The sequence below is a fragment of the Cupressus sempervirens genome, chromosome 7 (assembly GCF_028749045.1).
Source record: "Cupressus sempervirens isolate cs-2001-9-10 chromosome 7, ASM2874904v1, whole genome shotgun sequence".
Lineage (NCBI taxonomy): Eukaryota > Viridiplantae > Streptophyta > Pinopsida > Cupressales > Cupressaceae > Cupressus > Cupressus sempervirens.
This window is the reverse complement of record NC_143124.1, coordinates 322,944,255-322,967,346: the sequence shown is the minus strand read 5'-3', so window position 1 is coordinate 322,967,346 and position 23,092 is coordinate 322,944,255. Positions and strand designations below refer to the sequence as shown.

The following is a 23,092-nucleotide window of genomic DNA, read 5'->3' as shown; positions in this document are numbered from 1 at the left end:
GTGCTAAAAATGCTCATTACAACTAATGTTGACATTTATTGAACCTTAGTCTACAAACAAAATAAAAATAGGAATTTTATATAAATAAGGCACATTAGAAGAAAGTTTTTATCAATGATCTATAATTAAGTTATTCCTAGTAATAGGGAAACTGGTGCCAATTCATAAATGTAACAAATAACTAAATAATATGTTTATGATAAATTGCTTTAAAATACCTATAACAAAAGAAAATAATTGACTAGTGAAGTCTGGTAGGAAATGGCTATGCTTCACCTATTGATAACCCCAATTATAGGATATGTCCCAAAACCATACATTGATGGATCTTGAGATGGTTGATCATAACCATAAACTCCATATCCTTGACCACAATATAATGTCCTCTTTTCATAGCCATATTTGAATGATAATAGAGTCTAAATACAAAGTTAAATAACAAATTAAATTAAATGTAATCATAATTATAATAATAATCATGCTAATCAAATAAATAATAATACATTATGAAATATTATTATTCAAATTAATATAATAAAGAAAGAAATGATTGTTAATAGTTGTTGTTAAAGACATTGTGAACACAACCATTTATTACATATCTTGAAGTTATTGTAGTCTACAAGATTAGAGGTTTTCTAGGTATTTTAGCAAATGGTTGATATTCACTATATATGATGCCACATCATGTATATCATAAGAGGCAAGAGGTTGACATTAGGAAGGAGAACGATGTAAAGCCATCACTAGGTACACCACCTCATGATGACGGTTAAGTACCATATGAGGCCATTGAAGATAAGGTTTGGATATTAGAACTTGGGTAAATGATACTTGGGCACCTCACCATGTCTTCTATTACAACACTTTCTATGGTTGAGCTCGCATGTAATCGTTAAGATGTGTTTTGTAGATTCCTATGTATATTTCCTTACCATATATATTTCATGAATTATATCAACAGTATTATCTAATCTGGCAAGAGGTTTCCAAAACAGATCTATCTTACCTTTTTTTTGGAGAAAGGATTTTTCCTCTAATTATATTTTCTTTCTACTTTTTTTGGATTTGTGAACTTAGGGAAAAATATAAGGTGATCTCAGAAAGGGGCATTTCATACAAGATTATAATCAAAAGTTTCCCAAGAGCTGGGAGGAAAATATAGCCTACATAAAATGTTTGTGTAACAAAGCATCCCACCCATTCACTAAGCCATTTCCTTATAAGATATGTTTTGGGTGTTTACCCCCTAGATATTTTAATGTTTAATGGGGACAATGAAAGATTGGTTTAGAAAAAAAGGATTTAAAGTTTTAGAAAGTTGAAATGTTCATGGAGAAATGTTCAACAAATGCAACTCCATAGTCAAAATCCAAAAATACAAGCATGGTGAAAACCATTACAAATTGAAACACAAGTGCCAAGTTGGTGACAAAATTTGTGTATTATTTGGATAAGGATAGAATCCAAGGACCAACCAAGAAACTGAAGCCCATTGGTTTCTCCCTTTTCAAATTATTGAGAAAGTGGAAGAGAATGCTTTCTTCTAGTTGGACCAACCTCCTCATATGATAATATTCACAGCAATTAGTTTAAATAAGCTTTGGTTGTTTGAACCTTTGACCATATTAGACTAAAAAAATAAATTTCTACCTACAATGAATGACTTGGCCCCTTGTGGACAAAAGGAGTTAAACAATGACATACCGCTGGAAAAGAAAGTGAGGGAAATAAAGAAAAGCAAACATTAAACATGGTGAACTTAAGTGGCCAATTTCCATTGCAATAAAATGTTAACCAAATGATGACATGGGGAAGAATTTCTCGCATTCGTTGGGTCCTTGAACCTCCTCAATAGGGAGTTATGACAAAAAATGGTTGGATCAAATATGTTAGGTCATAGGGTCAAAAGGTTTTGATTCCAATCAACATGTCTTGGACCATGGGAGAGGAAAAATATTTTTTAGTGTAGTTCATTGTGTGAGAATGTTTACCATTGTGAAAAGAATGTTTTTGATAATCTAAAGCATGACAATGATGATTTGGAAAAGTGGATTAATTGTGAGAAGCATGTTTGTGATGATCTAAAGCAATATAGGGATGACTTTTGTAATGTTCCCATGTTTTAGCCTTCACGTTCTCAAAAGTCTAATGTAGTGCCTGCCCCCAGTTCGCATTTCTGTTATCATTGTCAAATTCTTTTAGGTTGATTTCATGCTTTGATTAGTTTAGAGATATTGGATTTACAATACTATGATATTATTTCATGATTTTGATTACAAATCTATCAGTTATTATTGCTTAGTTGATTTCATTCATGTGTTGTTAATGATATTTTAATGATCCTAGTTAGTAAATGTGATTTCTTTCATAAAAATGTTAACATGATGTCTTTAATGATGATTATGTTGTATTGATAGAGATGCATTGTTATATGTATGCATTTGATGTTAGACTTGTGATTTTTATGATACTTACCCCATACTTGCATGTGTATGGTGTGCGTGTTTATTTTATCTTTCCGTCTGATGTGTTTGATGTGGTTAGGGGAGGGATTCGTAGTCACCTGCTAGTCAGGATCTACACGATGAACCACTCCCCGCCATTGTTTTTTTAGTTTAGATATATTATATACATGTACATGCTCGTCTTTTATGCAGGATGTAGGTACCGGGCATCGACTTCCCTGAATTGCCAGGATGAGCATGCCCTATTACAAATACTCAAATGGTGAGAATGGGAAGATAATGATCAGGTCCAATCCTAGCCATAAGCCTATAATACTTGTCCTGCAAGGAGGACTCGTAACAGACTGTCTACCCTTTTTTAAACTCGTGAGTATTCTGTGCGTATGTTGTTTTGTGAGTCTTTGATGAATTTTTATTAATTAAGTCTAATTAATAGATTAAATTAATAATTTAATTTAATGGAGAATTATTATGATATTATGAATATTTAATTATATTTAATTAATTAAGAAATTAATTAAATATAAAGAATTAAATTGAAGATAAAATTTTTAAGATTAAATTTAGAACATTATAATATTTATTTAATTTAATAATAATATATTTAGAGTTCATTTTTAAATAAATGCTAAATATTATTGTTATTTAAGTAAAAAAATATTATCAAATTAAACATTCTAAATATATTAAAAAGTTAAATAAAGTTTAAATTTAGAACGTGATTATATTTATTTAATTTAATAATAATATATTTAGAGTGCATTTTTAAATAAATGCTAAATATTATTGTTATTTAAGTTAGTAAATATTTTATCAATTAAGTTTCTAAAAAAAAAAATGAAATTAAAAGTGAAAAGATATTTAATTATCATAAAGATTATAGTTCCCATGATGTATGCATGAGTTGAAAATAAAAGAAATTAATTGAAAAGATTAAACATGTGAAATTAATAAAGATATGTAATCGCATTAAGTGCGCATGAGATTTATAAGTTATAAATTGATTAAAATAGAAGTCAAGTGGATAGTTAAATAAAGTAATTTAACAATTCACTTAAAGTGCATGAAGGAATAATAAAAGAATATTTTAATTTAAAAAAAAAAAAATTTAATTGTGCATGAATGAATTAATTAAATAAAATAATTATTATTTTAGAGTTGTGGTGACAGAAACCCTAAAGGTAATTAGATTCTATATTAGAGGATTTCGGGTCATTATTGGGGACACAAGTTTTTCACACACAGGTTTCAGGGAACACACTTTTGGAAAGGGGAACAAAGAAATCTTTGGAAGCTTGGAAGGGTTCGGATTAGCAAGGGTTTCACCAAATTGTTAGCATCAGATCAAGGTAGGGTTTGTGAACCATTCTAGAAACACTTTCGGATCTTTGTCTTCTTCGTGCTTGTTGGAAATTGCTTTCTCAAATTTTATTGAATGAATCTTGCTACCTTTATTCTGAATCTTTTGCGATTTGATTTCTTCTGGGAATCGGGATTGAAAAACTATTTAGATAACCTCATTCTACAATTGAAAGGAATTAGTATTAAATCGAGATCTGTTCTTTGGATCAAAATAGAAATTAAGAAATTAAAATTTGGAAGGGTTTGTTTTTGGAAATGAAAATCTTAGGATGGAGAATTCAAAGGGTACGATTTATTTTTCCTATTAGACTGAAGTTTCAATCATGGATTAAATATATATATATATATATATATATATATTTTAATATGAACTGAAAGAAATATTGTGTAAAAATGATATATATATATATGTGTGTGTGTGTGTGTGTGTGTGTGTGTGTGTGTGAGATAAAAAAAAGAGTTATATAATAAATTGTATAGAATACACAAATCTTTTAATTATAATAGTAATTATAATAAAACGTTTTTCGAAATATTATATTTTTAAATTTATAAAAAATATATATATTTTTGTGCGTGGGCGATTTAATTATTAAAAAATATATATATATATATAATAAAATTATTATGGGGAGGGGCGGGTTTTACCCACCCCCTGCCCCCGTGTCCTTCATAACTCAGCGGACAGGCCGCTGTCGTAGCAGAGACTGCTGTAACAGCAGCAATACTATGTACTACTGCTGCAGCAGTAGCCTGCTACGGCAGGGCTGCCGCAGACTTTATGGCTGCGGCCAGTTTTAAAAGCCGGCAGGCTATAAACGTGATTCATATATATGATTTTTTTAAAAAAAATTGTATTTTATTTTTAATTCAATTTTAATTAAAATTTAATTGTGTTTAAATTTTAAGTTATTAAATTTTAATTATATATAAGATTTTAATTATTAAATTTTAAAATTATATTATTATTAATAACTAAATAAATTATTAATAATTGGGATATAGATAAACAAAGTTATTAATTAACTTAATTAAATATATTTTAATTAGGAATTATTAATAACAAGGGTTATCTAACAAAGTTGTACACTTATTTATTATTGTTAATGATTATTGATAAAATTGTAATGAATCGATTAAAGTTAGTAAAGTGTTACTTTTATAATTTAAAGAAATAAATGGGAACACTCAGACTAATCTTTTAAGAAAATTGACTTTTATCATGAGCATAACTTTATATATATGAGTCAAATAATTGAATGGGTTATTGGGTGGGATAAACTGAGAATTCATTCACTTGAAACATACATTGAACACAAAACTGAAACTTTACTTTTTACCTTATTGTGTATTATTGTAAATCAAACGCAAACTATGAAACTATACTGTTTTTCTTATACTGTCTATGCTTTGGGATTTTGGTGTCGAGTAGGTGTTGACCAGTCTAGGACGTACACCAGAGGTTTTGTGGGATTTCTGTCATACCAATTATGTGGCTAGTTTTCATGATGTGTTATGTGATTCAAATTGAGATTATATTTGTGAGATTTACTTGTGGAGAAATTATGTGTACTTGGATAGAAGAACCATCTTGTTTTCAGGTTGCCTGTTAAGGAACCGAGTTTGATCTTTATGGGTGTTGTGGTATGGGACACAACTATGGATTTATGTGCTTAGGAGAGGTTGTCTACGTACATGACTTGGGAGTGGCTTGCATAGGGGTCTGGGACCCAAAGTGGTTAGTACCAGGGTAACCTAATGCAAGTTATGTAATAAGTGATAATCTAGTAATTAAAATTTATGGGGGGGGAAACACACTAAAAAGATAAGTTAGAGATTTTTGATTTACCCATGCCTTGAGTACTTGTATAGACTAAGGATGGGAATGAGATGAGTGCCTCGTCTTCTTGAGAGGGCTTTCTAGTTTCCATATGTGTGATGTTGAGGGTCTGGAGTTCATAGTAACTAGTCCAGGGTAACTCAACGCTTGAGGGTCCGGGGTCTCTTAAGAGATCAGTCTAGGGTAACTTAAGCAGCCATGTGATGACACTCCCTAGTATGTAGCCTGAGTCTCCCCTGCAGATCTTTGTGGATTTTGTGTATCTTTGGTGGTGTATCTATTGTCGGATGTGTTTATTATGGTTATTTACTTTCATTGATGACGATTGGTGATTCATGGATGTTGTACTTTTGACATGTGGCTTTTGACTTGAGGTGATTATCTTTCGTTGACTTTATCTTATGATCTTGGTATTTGGTTTATACTTGGTTTGTGTATGATGTTTGGTTATGTGGTGTTGGTATTGGATTGAGTGTTCTTTCTTTGGATTATTTTATCTTCTTGAGTAGTATGTGTTACCTTTGAGGTAGTTTTGGCTATTAGGGGTACCTTGCCTAGGAACGTTTTATGTTTGATTAGCCGTATGTGGATCGTTCATTATCTTCCTTGCACGGTGGGAGTGGAAGCCTGACTAGGTAACTACGCAATCGAGAGGTAGTGCCTTCTTACCATTTGGGTTCCCCTTTACATTGCTAGCTGTTGGATGTTCATTGCAGAAGATGTACCTTTATCATTCTTATTTCTTATCTCAAAGACTTCTTTTCAGATGATGTATTTATGTTATCATGTATTCTAATGTATTGTATCTATTCTCACATACCCTGCGACATGTGCAGTGGATGTTATTAATTGGATGTACTTTCATTTTATTGTTTATACTTATGCATTTGCTTATGCGATTATGTATCTGTTATTCCTTTATGATCTTGAGACATTGTACTTGGAACTTAAACTAATTAATTTAAAATCATTATATGTGACTCAACGTAAAGGAACTCTTGAGGAATTGAAACTGTATCTATATTTGCATATGTGTATTTGATGTATATGTTCATATTGCTTCTGCATTAATGTTATCTTGATGTTGTTTAAACTTTTTTTTTAAAAATAGTTCAGTAAACATTGTAACATGTTAGGTTTATTTCTCTTGGGTTCCCGAGTGGGGCGTTACATCTAAGTCGAGGATAAGAAAATTAAAGTCATTCAATTAAAATTAAAAGGTGACTTTGTATTAATAGTTTCTAGGGTATGTATTAATTATTGGAAGGATGGAAGTCTCTCGTGATTTAATTAATTATTGCCAGGGAGGAATTTCTAGGGTATGCATTAATTATTGGAAGGAGGAAGCTTCTAGCTCTTGCAATTAATTAATGTTTTAGTTCCTTCCAGAAGGATGAAGAAAAGGATAAATAGGGCTGAAAGTCTCACTGTTGATGATCGGATGATTATGATTTGCAGTTGATAAGAGCTTGGATGTGTGAATAACACTCATTTTTTGGCAATAGAGGACGTTCATTCTCTGTTGTAACATTCTAGACATCATTCCCTTAGGGTTTGGCCTTTGGAATACATCTCTTTGTACTTGATTGCAGCATTTTTAGAATTAATATAATTTCAGCAATTGATTCAGCTTTTGGGCATTCTTGGGTGTCCATTACAGTGGTATCAGAGCTATAAGTCTTGTCATCTTGTGGAGATCATATAGATAGCTAGATAAAGGGAAAAGTGTTTGAAAAAATGTATATTAGTCCAAATCACGATACGATGTTCAAACAGTTATTGGGTACATTAGAGAAGGGGCAACGTATGCAACAGGAGCATAATAGGATGCAACAGGAGCAGAATAAGCGAATGGATATGATGTTGTAGCTTATGGCTAGACAGATGGGCATCAACATTGACGATTTCTATGTTGCTCCAGAGCAGAAGATAGTTGATTCCTCAGGTGGGATCAAGACATGTATAGAGCCAGCCAGCTATGATGTTGGTGATGTGGGCATTTTAATAGTCAGTAAAGACATGTGTGCAAAGTCAGGAGACCACATATGAAGCCTTGTCACGGGGTGATGATGCAGAAATAGTGGAATTAGGAGAATGCAAGGGAACTGTCATATCAACCACTTCTATGTTAGTTGAACCATCCAACGATGAGTTTGGCAGTTTGCATGCGGTTGTAGATGTGTGCTCTAATGATAGTACACTTGTTATTGCTAATGAGGTGAGCAATATAGTGACAGAGTCATATTATACTATCGATCAACAAAGTGTTAATGTTCACTCTTGGGATAGTACTATGTTCAACATGGATGAAACATTGTCTGATGACAATCTAATGTTTGAGGCTAATGTTGATCATTCACCTGAGTGGAGTTGGGCTCAGTTTTCACCATTTACAAAGATTCAATTTTGTCTTGCAACAGTTGGGAGGAAGAGGTTTCATAGATCTTCTATGGAGCCACCTTCTGGTGACATCCAGACTTATGCTTCATCAGCACAAGTTTTGGGAGCTAACTTGCATGACATGTGGTTGGTCTTAATGATGTTCATTTGCAGTTTGTTTAATGTCCATATGGATATCACATATTACTTCAATTGGGATCCAGGTGGAGGTTGTAGTTCATTATGTTACTTAAATTGCTTGAGGACAAGCAATTTCAAGGAGGGCGGACTTGTAATGTTCCCATGTTTTAGCCTTCATGTTCTCCAAAGTCTAAGTGGAGGATAAGAAAATTAAAGTCATTAAATTGAAATTAAAAGGTGACTTTGTATTAATAGTTTCTAGGGTGTGTATTAATTATTCAAAGGACGGAAGCCTCTTGTGATTTAATTAATTATTGCCAGGGAGGAATTTCTAGGGTATGCATTAATTATTGGAAGGAGGAAGCTTCTAGCTCTTGCAATTAATTAATGTTTTAGTTCCTTCCAGAAGGATGAAGAAAAGGATAAATAGGGCTGAAAGTCTCATTGCTGATGATTGGGTGATTATGATTTGCATTTGAGAAGAGCTTGGATGTGGGAATAACACTCTTTTTTTGGCAATAGAGGACATTTATCCTCTGTTGTAACATTCTAGATGCCATTCCCTTAGGGTTTGGCCTTTGGAATACATCTCTTTGTACTTGATTGCAGAATTTTTAGAATTAATATAATTTCAGCAATTGATTCAGCTTTTGGGCATTCCTGGGTGTCCATTACAACTTTGAAAAGAGGATTCAGTGTTCATATTGCAAAACATTAATTGTAATGATCCTATTGATTTGTACAGTTGGAAAATTCAAAGCTATCAAGTCAATCCTAACATTGCCACTAAGCTTAAAATGGAGATTTCAACACCATCTAGACAATTTTCCAATTTAGAGTAGATAATTGCAGTTTCAAGCATCTTTCAAGTGTCTTTTTGCATTTTTCAATGTATGATCTTCTCTTTGGTGCCAAATTTGCTAGGAGTTTGTGTATGGTTTGTAAGAGATGTTTGAGGAGTTGGCCCTCTTGTAAAACCTATAATCTTTATTGTTGACTCTATGAGGAGGCTTGTCTATTATTGCATAAGGAAATATTAGGTAAGTTTGAGCTTAGTGCAATTGCATTTTCACCCTAGAATATAGGTATACAGTTGTAAAGATGGGATGATGGAAAAATAATGAGCTTATGCTTAGTCTTTCTAGAGATTTTACCCTTTTAGGGTTTCTCCAAGGTATCTTGTGCATCACAATAATTGGCATATCTTCTTTTGCACTCATTGTTTTTCAGTTTTACATTCCTTATGTTTTTTTTTATGTGATAAATATGGTAGATGGTTTTAATAGCCCTGTATGGTCATCAAACAATTTGATCCTGATAATGGCTTACAGTGTGATACAAAGTATTGATGCAAAAGATAATCTTATGCAGTTAAATCAAGAAATATTGTGCGATAAAAATGGAGTGTCAAAGGCATCTTGTAGTATTGCCATAAGAGATTTGTATGTTGGTCAGAACTAGGAGAATGTCTCCATAATTTTTTTAATCATCCAAGACATCCAAGATTACACTCAAATCCCAGGGACCTATTAGTATTAAATTATTTTTAAATTTCTGAACTAGCATTTCTTGCAAATAAAAGAAAGGTCAGTCCCATCAAATACCATATCATTCTCATGGTAACATGGTAACAGGTTTACATTTACCATCCTGGAAATTCCAAAATCATGTGGTTTTTCGTTTTTGCAATTACTAGCTTGATAATCCAAAGTCCTTCTCTTTTGATTTTCAAATGGTTATAGAATATACATGCTACTTTACTACAAATCATGTTTGAACAACAAAATTAGTTTGAAATACAATGGTTTCTTGTGTTATATGCAGCCCAGTCAAAGCCCAATTCTTAGTATTTCAATGTTTTGAATTTGTCTATTACTTCAGAACTACTTTGTCATTTCATTTGTTGTCTTATTCTCTTTTTGTGTGGATTGCTACTATTGTATCACCAGATCTCTGTTATTTCACAGGAAAAATATAGAAATATCATTACAATTACCAGCCAAGAGGATAGCATCTTTATCGCTCCCAGTTTTAAAATATACCACATTTTCTTCTTTTCAGAAATTCATTCATTTTCTGCCTTTATCATACTTTCCGTTTTGGTTCCAATAAGACTCGTTATAAGAAAAGTATCAAAAACATGTTGGAATGAATGTCAATGAAAATTTGAGAAGATCAAAAGAGCTCAAATTCTAAGCATTTAAAGATTTTAAGAACAAGGCATCACATAAAATGGTAGTTTTAGTGGAAGGCCATAGTTATTAGGAAACTACATGATAGGAACATGGACTGCATCCTAGTCCCCATGCCCAGAATTTCTAGTAACAATATTTATACAGAATATAATTGTATCCCAATGTACATAATCATGTACCCTAACTTAAATGGCATCCCCATCCCTGTCTATATTGATAACTATACCTCTACCCAGATAACTATGATTTATACTAGTGAGCTAAAGTTCCCATAAGATGTCAAACAAAAGGTTTCTCCTGCATTAATTTGCAAAACATGCATTGGATTTAGTCCTTAGTAGTATCATTGAAGCGGTAATAGAAAAGTTATGGCTCTGACCTGTATCTTTGAGTATATATTTTCCCGACATATCTTTAAGTGTTTCATAAGCTGCAAGATCAATGCATGTGTATGGTATTATCCCAAGAATAGATGGAAGAAGCCCTCTGTAGTATGCTCTAGGACCTTCATGAACCCATATGTCCTTCAATAGCTTTGACGACCTTGGAATTTTACTGCCCTCGCTGGTGTACGTTTGCAAGTGTGTTTTCACTAAATCCATTGGATAAGTTACAGTCTGAGTAATAGCACCAGCTGTACCACCAACAAAAAGGCTACCAAACGTACCAATATGCTCTGCCCACTTACACTTACTACAAGATTTTTCATCATTTAATAAGCATAAAATTTGATTGTAGATTATGGTGCTACTTTAAGAACATTGATCCCATTCCCTCAGAAAAAACCCAATACATCACCTTCTCTAAACATCTCCTTCATAGATGGACCAACATGAGCACCTGATGTCTGCACTTGCAGCTTTACCTTCAGGCGATCAAGAGGAGCAGTTGCCATTCGAGATAAGGCTCCAGTCACTCCTCCAGCGATAAGATATTTGGTTGCATGAATGTGCTTGCTAATACCTTCAGGAATCGGTGCTTGTTCCCCAATATCAATGGGGCAAAATATTTCCTAATATTGATATATGTTTTGTATAGTAGCTTCGTGAGGATACGGAACCAGAAAATCGCTCCATTATTCAAATGTTATAATTCCATTTTTTATCTTTGTCGATGTGCTCCACAAAATGAAAAAGATCCTTGTCACTCATTACAATGCTTGAAAAAAGAGAACAAGAAAAATTACAAATAAAAACAAATCAAGATGCATCAAAATTCAATTTCTCCATTTCTTTTGAAACTGGAAACTCCAAAATGGGCAAGGACTAAGTTATAAATTAAAAACCCAGCTGGCAGATAAAAGGCAAGATGATATATAGAATGTCAAAGTTCATAGTAGTGGTATATAGAGTTGATCAGCCTATCTTAGGGGATGACAAAGTTACATACTTCATACAAGACTGTAACACAGACTGTTCAGGTAGCATAAAAATAAATCATTCCTGTAAATCTTTAAATCAAAAATATCCACCTCAAAGAAACCTTAACCATAAGCAATCACATCCAAAAGCATCCCCATGACAAATAGCTCACATACAGTAATATTAGTTATATTTTTCGAAATCGTGAGGGCTGTAAAAATTGAGACATAGAATAAAAATAATAAGCCTATAGACAAAACCACGATTTTGGTCAACATAGAATAAAGTCGAATATGCTGCTATGATACTTTAATAGTTATCATGATAATAATGCCTACATCACTGCCCCTTTACAGTGGTCTGGCCAGTAGATGACAGATAAATGACCATATATCTCACTCACCATTATCATAACAGTAATGACTACAATGTCATCCCTTTGTAGAGGTCAAGCCAGTGTACGATAAATCATAAATCTTGCTCACCTTCATCAGTAACTAAGACAAAGGTGAAACTTCAAACACTTAATATGCTTGACCTTGATTTCTTACCTAGTTTCTAAGGACCACTTTTTTATAAATACTAATTAAATACTCAACCTCTCAACGAATGCACTTTCTCAGGAACCTAGTAATGTACGTGCTTCAAGGAGAAAAAGTTAAAAGAATTCATCACAGTAGCAAAACTACCACTTGTCAAAGATAGACAAGCATAAATCAATATAAAACAAAAGAGTTGAGTCACACCTGCCATATGATTTATCTAACTAATAACTTTACATGAAATGATAGAGTCCACACATCATTTCTTGCCTCTTAATTTTATGAAAAAGTCCTAAATGCCAAGAAATTGTAACTGCTCTTCAATTTAACACAAGATATGGAGAAAACCATAGTAGAAAATCAGTACCCCCAAAAAAAAATTGTCGATAAAATCTTGGTAAATCAAAACAATAATTTTCATAAAAGACTCATTTTTCTCTCAATTGTTGTTTGCAAAGAATATCAACCTAAAAACCAAATTAGAATACATGTTACATATATGATGTTTATGCACACTAAAAGGAAGGAAATTCATTCTATAAGTGTTTCCGAATTTTTATTATTTGGAATCCAGCTTTCTAGTAGAATAAACAATAAGGATGTATAGTACAAATGCTTCTAGAATTAATTGTGTGTGATTTTTTTCATCCAAATTTTGGATCACACTCCATGATCCATCATCAGGATCATACTAGTAAGGATGTATATTAATTTTCCAAGATAAAGTTCCTCTCCCCATAACCTTTTTACTAGTTTTCGTTTTGGAATTTATAGTATTTGGAAGTTAACTTTCTAGCACAATAAAAAGGAAAAATGATATAATAGTTCCAAGATAAATTAGGAAAAATGATGTAATAGTTCAGTTATTCAAGTTCACAATGTGCTAATAAAACTTTTTCATCAAGTAAAGTGAGCCCATCAAATTTTTCACTCATCCAAGCTTAAACTTTTCTGCTTAGAAAGTTACTGAAAATCAACATGTAAGAGTAACACATGAAAGATCAACACCTAACACAGTGATTTACATGGAAACCTAATTTATGAAAAACCACCAATAACATGCTACTCAATTCTCACTCTTCTGAAGTGATGCCCTATGAAAGGTCTGCCCTATTAAAGGCTACAACACACTGTTAAATGTGACCTGGTCAAAGGATTTAACCACCATGTTAGAAGTGAGCCTGGTTAAAGGACTTTAGAACATTCACTTGGAATGCCACCCTGTGAAAGGATTTACAAATGGCTATTAAACCAACCTAAGTCCATAGAATTTTACCCTAATGGATACAATTGTTAGAGACTAATGACAAGGGATTTTGACCTGATACTACTCACAATTTATCTTGTAGATTTTAGATCTCAGTTCAACTCTTCACAATTGGCTTTCAGTCTCTACAGCTCTGACAGCTTGTCCTTCTTTCAAGCTTTGTCTCCTTGAATCTTCATGCTCGATATACCAGTGCAATCTCCTTTCTCTAACCACTTGATGAAGCAAAGTCTCTGTGCTCTATTCTTCCTTCTTCTCAATGCCTTCTTCTTGAAAACTTTGCAATTTGGCACACTAGAAACTCTTGCTTCTTGGCCTATGACTCCTTAAATAGAAGTCTAGAACTGTTTTTCCTACTCAATTCTTTCCTCCTTTAATTTAAGTTTGAACGGATTAGGTAGGATTCATTGAATCTAACCCATATCTTGTTCCTTCTAGAAACATCATGAAGAATCCTCCAAAATTCATTCAAAAATGGTTTATCTAAAATTCTATGCCTCCAACTCATCATCCTTATCCTCCATCTAGTTCACAAAATTAAAAGTAACAACCTTGTCGGCTTAGATCTGGCGAATCTTTGACTTTTTCAATAATATAGAAGCTTGGCACTATTGAAATTCTAGTGCTCAACACATACTATGTTACTTGGCACCGCCTACATTTTACTGATACTCAACACCTACTATTGATTCACTCAGCATCCACTAAGTTTTTTGATGGTCGACACCTATTACTTTACTTGGCACCTGAACTTGCTCGGCTCCTTCTATTTCACTCAACACACACTAGATTTTAAATTTTCTTGGCACTAACTAAAAATTTACTTGACATGAACTAGCTTGCTTAGCACTCACTAATGAACTTAGTTAAGCTTTGTAGACAACTTTGTTACAACTTATTCTTCTAGTGTTTCTAAGTGTAGCCATGTAATGGACACCCAGGAATGCCCAAAAGCTGAACCAAGGCTGAAATTATATTAATGCTGAAAATGTTGCAATCAATTACAAAGAGATGTATTCCAAAGGCCAAACCATAAGGGAATGACGTCTAGAATGTTACAATAAACAATGAATTTCCTCTATAGCCAAAAAAAGGAGTGTGATTCACACCTCCAAGCTCTTATCAAATGCAAGTCACAATCCTCTGATGATCAGCAATGAGACTTTAAGCCCTATTTATCCTTTTCTTCATCCTTTTAGAAGGAACTAAACATTAATTAAATTGTAAGAGGTAGAAGCTTCTCCTTCCAATAATTAATTCATACCCTAGAAATTTCTCCCTAGTAATAATTAATTAAATCACGAGAGGCTTTTTCCTTCCAATAATTAATACATACCCTAGAAGTTATTAATACAAAGTTACCTTTTAATTTTTCTTATCCTCTACTTAGAATTTGAAGAATGTGAAGGCTAGCTAAAACTTGGGAACATTACAGGTCTGCCCCCTTGAAATTGCTTGCCCTGAAGCAATCTTAGTCCTATTTGTTGTAGCTCCTGCTCACTCTCCCAAGTAGCATCTTCGTTAGACAGATATTTCCATTTGACTAAATATTCTTTAATCAACCTACTTCACAGAGTCCTTTCCCTAGTATCCAGAATAGGCTCAGGAATTAATACAAGCTTTCCCTCCTCATCTAATGGTGGTAATTTTGCTAAAGGCACAAGTCTTTGTTCAATGGCTTTCTTAAGCCTTGACACATGAAACATATTATGCACTTGACTATTCTCTGGAAGCTCTATCTCATAAGCAACCTCACCCACCTTGCGGATCACTTTGTAGGGGCCATAAAACCTAGGCTTCAACTTCTCTGCTCCACTTTTCTTGAGTGATGACTATCTGCATGGTTGTAGCCTCAGGTAAACCATATCCCCAACTTCAAAACTATGCTCTATCCGATGCTAGTAAGCATACAATTTTTGTTGATTTTGGGCTTGCTGTATATTCTCCTTGAGCACTGTCAAAATATCCTGACTATCCTGCAAGAATTTTTTTGCTTTGGGCACTCTACTATCTCCCAAAACTAGATCCATGAAACTAAGTGCTTCATAACCATACAGTGCCATGAATGGAGTCATCTTAATGGACATATGATAAGTGGTGTTATAACAGTACTCTCCTATATGTAACCATTTGACCCAAGCCCTCTATTGTGGTCACATAGTTCTTCAGATATCCTTCCACCCATTTATTCACAATTTCTGTCTGCCCATCTGTCTGTGGATGATAACTAGTGCTAGATGTAAGTTTAGTACCACACAACCTAAACAGCTCTTGCCAAAAAGTGCTCATGAATTTACTATCCCTATCATTAACAATGAAAGTAGGCAGCCCATGTAATCTGAATATCTCTCTAAAGAAAAGATCAGCCACCTGTGTTGTTGTATAAGTGGATGGAATAGCAAAGAAGTGAGAAAACTTCGTCAGTCGATCAACTATCACATAGATGCAATCTTTCCCTTGTACTCGTGGTAACCCGGTGATGAAGTCCATGGAAATACTTTCCTATTTCCTATTTGGAATGGGCAAAGGTTGTAACAACCCTATAGAATATGTGTGCTCTCCCTTATTCTGTTGGCAAATTGTACACTCCCTGACATACTTGTGAACATCATCCTTGAGCCCTTTCCATGTGAACCTTTCACAGATCTGCCTATAGGTCTTAAAGACCCCTAGATGTCCAGCTGTAGGTGCATCATGAAATGCCTTTAGGATTACTTCCTTAAATTGTGATGAAGGAATCAAATATATCCTGTCTTGAAACTTTATCAACCCATCCATCACCACATAGCGATCATCATGTATGGTACCTGCAATTACTCCAGAAGCCCAAGTGTCCATCGTATATTCTTCTGTGATCTTATTTCTCCAAACTTCTATAATCTCAGCTAGAGCACAAATATGAGGTCTCTTAGATAAGGCATCTGCAACCACATTCTTCTTACCTTTGACAAACTCAATGTCAAAGTCATAAGCCTGCAACTTCTTGATCCACTTCTGTTGTCTATCATTCAAATCATGTTGGTTCATGAAGTATTTGATGCTATTGTGATTGGTTTTGATAACAAAATTTCTCCCAACTAGGTAGGACCTAAAATTAGCCAATGTATGCATTATAGCCAACATCTCTCGATCATATATGGAATAGCTTCTCTCCACTCCACAGAGCTTCCTACTCTCAAAAACAATGGGATGCTTCTCCTGCATCAAGACTGCTCCAATCCCTACTCCTGATGCATCACAATGAAGCTCAAATGGCTTTGTGAAATTTGGTAGAGCTAGTACTAGACATGATGACATTACCTTCTTGAAATGATCAAAGCTTCTTTGAGCTACCTCTGTCCATGTGAAGGCCTCTTTCCTAGTAAGGTCTGTCAAGGGTGTAGTGAGCTATGAAAATATTTTAACAAATCTCCTATAAAATCCATAAAGACCAAGGAATCCCTTAAGCTATGTAAGATTTGTTGGAGTAGTTCAATCAACAATAGCCCTAATCTTTTTAGGATCTACCCGAACTCCCTCTGCACTGATAATATGTCCAAGATATAGTAGCTTAGTCATCCCAAACTCACACTTAGATTCCTTGGCATACAATGATTCTTTTTCCAAAGTAGACAACACCATCTCAAGATGTTGTAAATGCTCCTCCCAAGTCTTACTAAAAACTAAAATGTCATCAAATAAAATCAAAACAAATCTCCTAAGCTGCTCCCTAAATACCTGATTCATGCAACTATGAAATGTAGCAGGGGCATTGGTTAGCCCAAATGGCATAACCAAAAACTCGAAGTGGCCATAGTGACACCGAAAATCTGTCTTCTCAATGTCTTCCTCCCTCATCCTGATCTGATGATACCCTGACCGTAGATCAATCTTTGTAAAAAAGCATGCACCATGTAACTCATCAATTAGCTCATCTATTTGCGGGATGGGATATCTGTTCTTAATGGTCTTCATGTTTAATGTCCTATAATCAATGCACATGCGCATTGTCCCATCCTTCTTCTTTACCAATACCACTGCTGAAGCAAAGGGACTCTTACTAGGCTTGATATGCCCTATTTCCAACAACTCCTTAATTTCCTTCTCTATCTTATTCTTATGTTTCGTAGGATGATGATAGGGAGTAATCATGACTGGTTTGGCTCCCTCTTCAAGCTCAATAACATGTTCTATCCCTCTATTAGGAGGAACCCCATGCAGAATCTTGCCAAATACCTTAGTGTGCCTATCAAGTATCTCCTGAATCTCTGGTGGATGACTCTTCACCTATGGCTCTTGTGAAGTTGGCATAGTGAAGCATTCTGCTGCCCACTCTATGTTACTATGCCAAATTTTTTTTTGCATTGTCCTTAGGGAAACTGCTCTGCAACTTCCATCTAAAAGTCCTCTAAGTACCATAGTTCTTCCCTCATGCTGAAACTTCATCTCCAATTTTGCTAGGTTAAATGTGAACTCTACTAGTGAGGCCATCCATACCATGCCAAAGATGATATCATAGTCTCCCATGTCTACCACATAAAACTCATCTTCCAACTCGTATCCATCTCCAAAATTGATGTGAAGATTAGATATCTTCTGAGTGCATAATAGTTTTTCACCATTAGCTACCATAACTCTAAATCTAGCATGCTCCTCAGTCTGTAGACCTCTCTTGGCTACAAATTGTGCATCTATAAAATTATGTGTAGCCCCAGTGTCAATGAGTGAGATCACTTTCTGCCCTTGGATAGTACCTCTAACCTTAAATTTGATTGCCTTTTGAGCCCACGTTAATCGTGCTAATGACTTCTTATCCTCATTAATGCTGATCTCCTCTATAGTGCTATCCTCATCTGAATCTGAGTGTTGATCCTCTCTCTCTGACTGTGACTCTTCTACTAAGAAATACTCCATTTGGTTTTCCTTAGCCATGAGAGGACACTTATGAGATAAATCCCAAGGCTCTCTACAATGAAAACATAACTTTTTCTTTCTTAAATCATTCAAGGTGTCATTATCCAACTTATCTGTTTTGGGCTGAGCATCCTTGTGAAAAGGTTTTCTGTCCTTCTCCTTGTCCTTTTTCATATAAGAATCCTTGTGCTGAAATTTGTTCCTAAATGAAGAAGGTGCTAAGTCACGAGCCTTTTTAGTGGCCTTCTACAATATACCTGGGTCATGTCCCTTGACCCAACCTTGCAAGGGTTCTGAGAGTCCATCCATAAAAAATACTACTAACCTCCTCTCTGAAATATCGGTGACCAACACAGCTAAGCTCTGAAACTCACTGATATATGTTTAACTAATCCCCATTGCTTGAGTTGTGCCAGCTCCTTAAACTATAATGTAGGATCCCTAGTATCAAATCTCTCTATGAGTTTCTTAGTGAACTCCTCATAAGATGTGATCTGATTATGTCCCAAGGTTACCATGCCATGGTGCCACCACTCATGTGCTAGTCCATCCAAGTGAATAGCTAGATACTTTATAGCCTCCTCTTTAAGCATAGGACTCAACTGCAAGTATGTATCCATCCTCTGCACCCAAGCTCGTGCGGTCATCTTCCCTGAAGCATCATAATAAGGTAAAGAAAGTTTCCCCACTTTCTTTTTCAACTCAAAGTTTTGAGGATCTGGGCATGTGTCTCATCCTTAAGTCCAAGTAATCTCTGAGAGAGATATCCACCTAAAACTCTGGCCCACTAGCCTCCCAATCCCTCCTAAACTGATCTTGTAACTCTACAATCTCTGGTTCATTAGTCGGTTGTACTAGTTCTCTGGGTGGAAAGGTGGTTAGAAGAGGTCTCGAGCTAGTTGCTCGAGTATTCCGTGCAACATGTCTAAAGTTATCAGCGTCATGTCCATTATTGTCATGTCTATTGTTACCATTAATGTTGTCTCGACCTCCATTATCATTACCCCTATTATTGTTGTTTCCATTGTTGGCATCACCTAGATTAATATTGATGCCCATCTATCTAGCCATTAGCTACAACATCATATCTGTTCGCCTATTTTGCTCCTATTGCATTCGTTGCCCCTCTTCTAATGTACCCAGTAACCTAAATATTACATTTTCTTGGTCAAAACTGGTATTTCTATCATCTCGATCACCCATGTTGCTGTCCTGTTCAAAGAATGTTTATTCTCTGTCTGTATGACTAGATTGTATGTCCCTCTACACAAACGAACTATCCCATTCGTTAAGCGAGTCTGAACTCCTACTTTGTCTTGCTCTGGTATTGCAAAAATTATAAAGCCCTTGTTGCATGCTCAAACATAAATGTTGAAGATCTCCATAGGATGGCAGGACTTATAGCTCTGATACCACTGTAATGGACACACAGGAATGCCCAAAAGCTGAACCAAGGCTAAAATTATATTAATGCTTAAAATGTTGCAATCAATTACAAAGAGATGTATTTCAAAGGCCAAACTCTAAGGGAATGACATCAAGAATGTTACAATAGAGAATGAACGTCCTTTATTGCCAAAAAAGGGAGTGTGATTCACACCTCCAAGCTCTTATCAAATGCAAGTCACAATCCTCCAATGATCAGCAATGAGACTTTCAGCCCTATTTATCCTTTTCTTCATCCTTTTGGAAGGAACTAAACATTAATTAAATTGTAAGAGCTAGAAGCTTCTCCTTCCAATAATTAATTCATACCCTAGAAATTCCTCCCTAGCAATAATTAATTAAATCACGAGAGGCTTCATTCTTCCAATAATTAATACATACCCTAGAAGTTATTAATACAAAGTCACCTTTTAATTTTTCTTATCCTTCACTTAGACTTTGGAGAATGTGAAGGCTAACTAAAACTTGGGAACATTACAAGCCAACATCTGTATCTTCAAGTATTGTAGTGCCTACCCCTAGGTCGCATTTTTGTTATCATTGTCAAACTCTTTTAGGGTTAGTTTTATTTTGATGGTTAGCAACATCATTTTGAGACTATCACATATTGTGCTGTGGATTCAATCTATTATGTGATGAGATCACTTAGACTTTATATTTCATGTATGCATGATGATCATTACAGTTCTTTCAGTTATTGACGATGATTAGTTAGATGGTTTTATTATCATGTGTTTTTTATGGATACTTACCCCATACTTGCATGTGTATGGTGTGCGTGTTTGTTCTTATGTATGGCGTGTCTGATGTGGTTAAGGAAGGGAGTCATAGTCACCTACTAGTCAGGATCTACATGATGCACCACTTCCTTCCATTACCTATTTAGTTTATTATATATTTTTCTTGTATATGCGTAGTTTTTATGCAGGTTGCAGGTACTGGGTATCGACTTCCCTGAATTGTCAGGATGAGCATACCCTATCACATTATCTCAATGATAAGAGAGGGGAGATAAATTCTCAAGTCCAAATCCCAACCCTTTAAGCCATTTTTCCTAATTGAAAATTAGGACAAGTATATGAGTTGAGTACCCTCCGAATGCATCAGATGATATAATTCATGATATTAACCCTCGGTTTGATTTTTTATGTATTTTGGCTATAATGGGTTTTCGTATTTTATGAGTCTTTAGTGTATTTTCTATTAATTAAGCCTAATTAAAAGATTTAATTAATGGTTTAATTTAATGAAAAATTAATATGGTATTTTAATATTTATTTTATTTAATTAATTGATAAATTAATTAAATAAAATAATTAAATTGAAAAATGAAAGTTATAAGTGTAAATTTGGAATGTGACAATATTTATTTTAATAATAATATATTTGGAGTTCATTTTTAAATAAATGACTAAATAATAATATTACTAAAGCTAACAAATATTTTAGCAATTAAGTTTTGAAAATGAAATTTAAAAGTGGAAAATAATTAAAATTATTAAAAGATTCTAGATTTCATGTGATTAAAATATAAATATATTAAGATTGATAAGTGGAATTATTAAAGTTAGTGCATGAGATTTAATAAATAAATAAATTAAATTGGAAAGAATAAAATAAATATTATATTAATTAATGTGCATTATTTTAATATTTTCTCACATAGGAGTTGGTAAATTCTTGGTAGTTGTCATGTAGACAACACAGGGGTTTGCACTCTAAGAATGCATAAGTTGTCTACACTTAAGAGTTAGCATTTTATTTGAGCACATGGTGTCTACAACCTTAAGACTCATCTAGAAGGTTGGAGTAGACTCATGCTCAGTTGTCATGCTTATCTTCTAGTTGTTTCTAGAGATATTCCAAATGCATCTTAGGGGCCTTTAAATAGAGGCTCTCCTAGTGTGTTTGGACAAGCTTCAAGCTTCAAAGCTTACATGCACTTGAGATGCTCATATGCTTGTATATGCTCATATGTTTCTGCATGCTTCTATGCTTCTTCTAGCACTTCTAGTCACTTGGAGGATTCAGTTCGCTTGGATTTTGGAGGAATCACGAATGGTGGAGAAGGAAGGGATTTTATTTGGACTTCTGAGGCATGGCAAATTAGCATCAGTGTGTAGGTGCACTTGTGATAATCACATAAATTTATTTGCACTCTTTCTCTTCCTATCTTCATCATGTCTGTTATATGTGTCTAAATCTTCTCTATGATCGACTCTATAATTTGAAATTGGAATCTAGATATTTTATTTGGTTGAGAAGAAAACAATAGAAAACTTAGCTTCAATTTAGAAAAGAAATTAGTTTTAAATCAGGTTTGGGTTTGAATTAGAATCAAATAGAAATAGATTTGAAAATGGTTTTCAAGATTTGTAGCCAAATCCATTAGAGGAATTACTGGATAAATTTAGAGAACAAATATTTTATAGGAAGTTATTAAAGTTGGAAGCCTTTTTGTGTATATGTTTGTTATGGATGTTAGAATTAGGTGATAAACTAATCTCCCAAGAACACCTGCATGCATAACTCTGTCACATGGATGAAGCAAAGAATAGAGGCAAGGAAAAATCAAGGAGGCCAAAAAGCCAGATCCATCTTATGGACATGCAAAGAGCAATATCTCATATAATCCAATAAGTGAATGTCTAAAATACAAAGAGGTGAATCCTTATAAAGGAATCACGAAACCCGAAAAGGGAAACTAAAGCCTAAAAAAGTTAGGGTTGCACAATATAATTAATAAAATATTAATTATATGCACCTACAAGATAGCTTAAGAAAATTAGAGTAATAGAAAACTTAATTAATCAAATCAAAGTGATTTAATTAATAAGTTAGAACAAATAATTAGTCTAACACCCCCCCTTAAGCGAAGCTTGGGAGGAAGCTAACCTAGCACGGCTATGAAAGAGAATTGGGTCCCGGCAACAAGGCCATATCAGGTACCCAATCACAACAAAATCTATATAAAGAGGAGAAATAGAGAAAACCACATGGGAAAAACCCTACTCCAAAAAGAGATAGCAAAGAATGTTCCAGAAGAAGGAACAAAGAGATCAGAAGAGAATCATTGAAGCATGAAGAACCACAAAATTTTGTCAAAATGCTGATCTATAGAACCTCCATGGAAATAGAAGGCACGAACCGTCAACCAAAGAAGCATAGAACAATAATATAACCTCCCCTTAACGCAGG

The 23,092-nt window shown here is 34.2% G+C and overlaps 1 pseudogene; it reads right to left on the bottom strand.

The window, feature by feature from the left end:
• Positions 1–4,586: 4,586 nt before the first annotated feature.
• On the bottom strand, positions 4,587–11,536 carry LOC149546714 (calcium-dependent mitochondrial ATP-magnesium/phosphate carrier protein 3 pseudogene; annotated as a pseudogene).
• Positions 11,537–23,092: the final 11,556 nt, after the last annotated feature.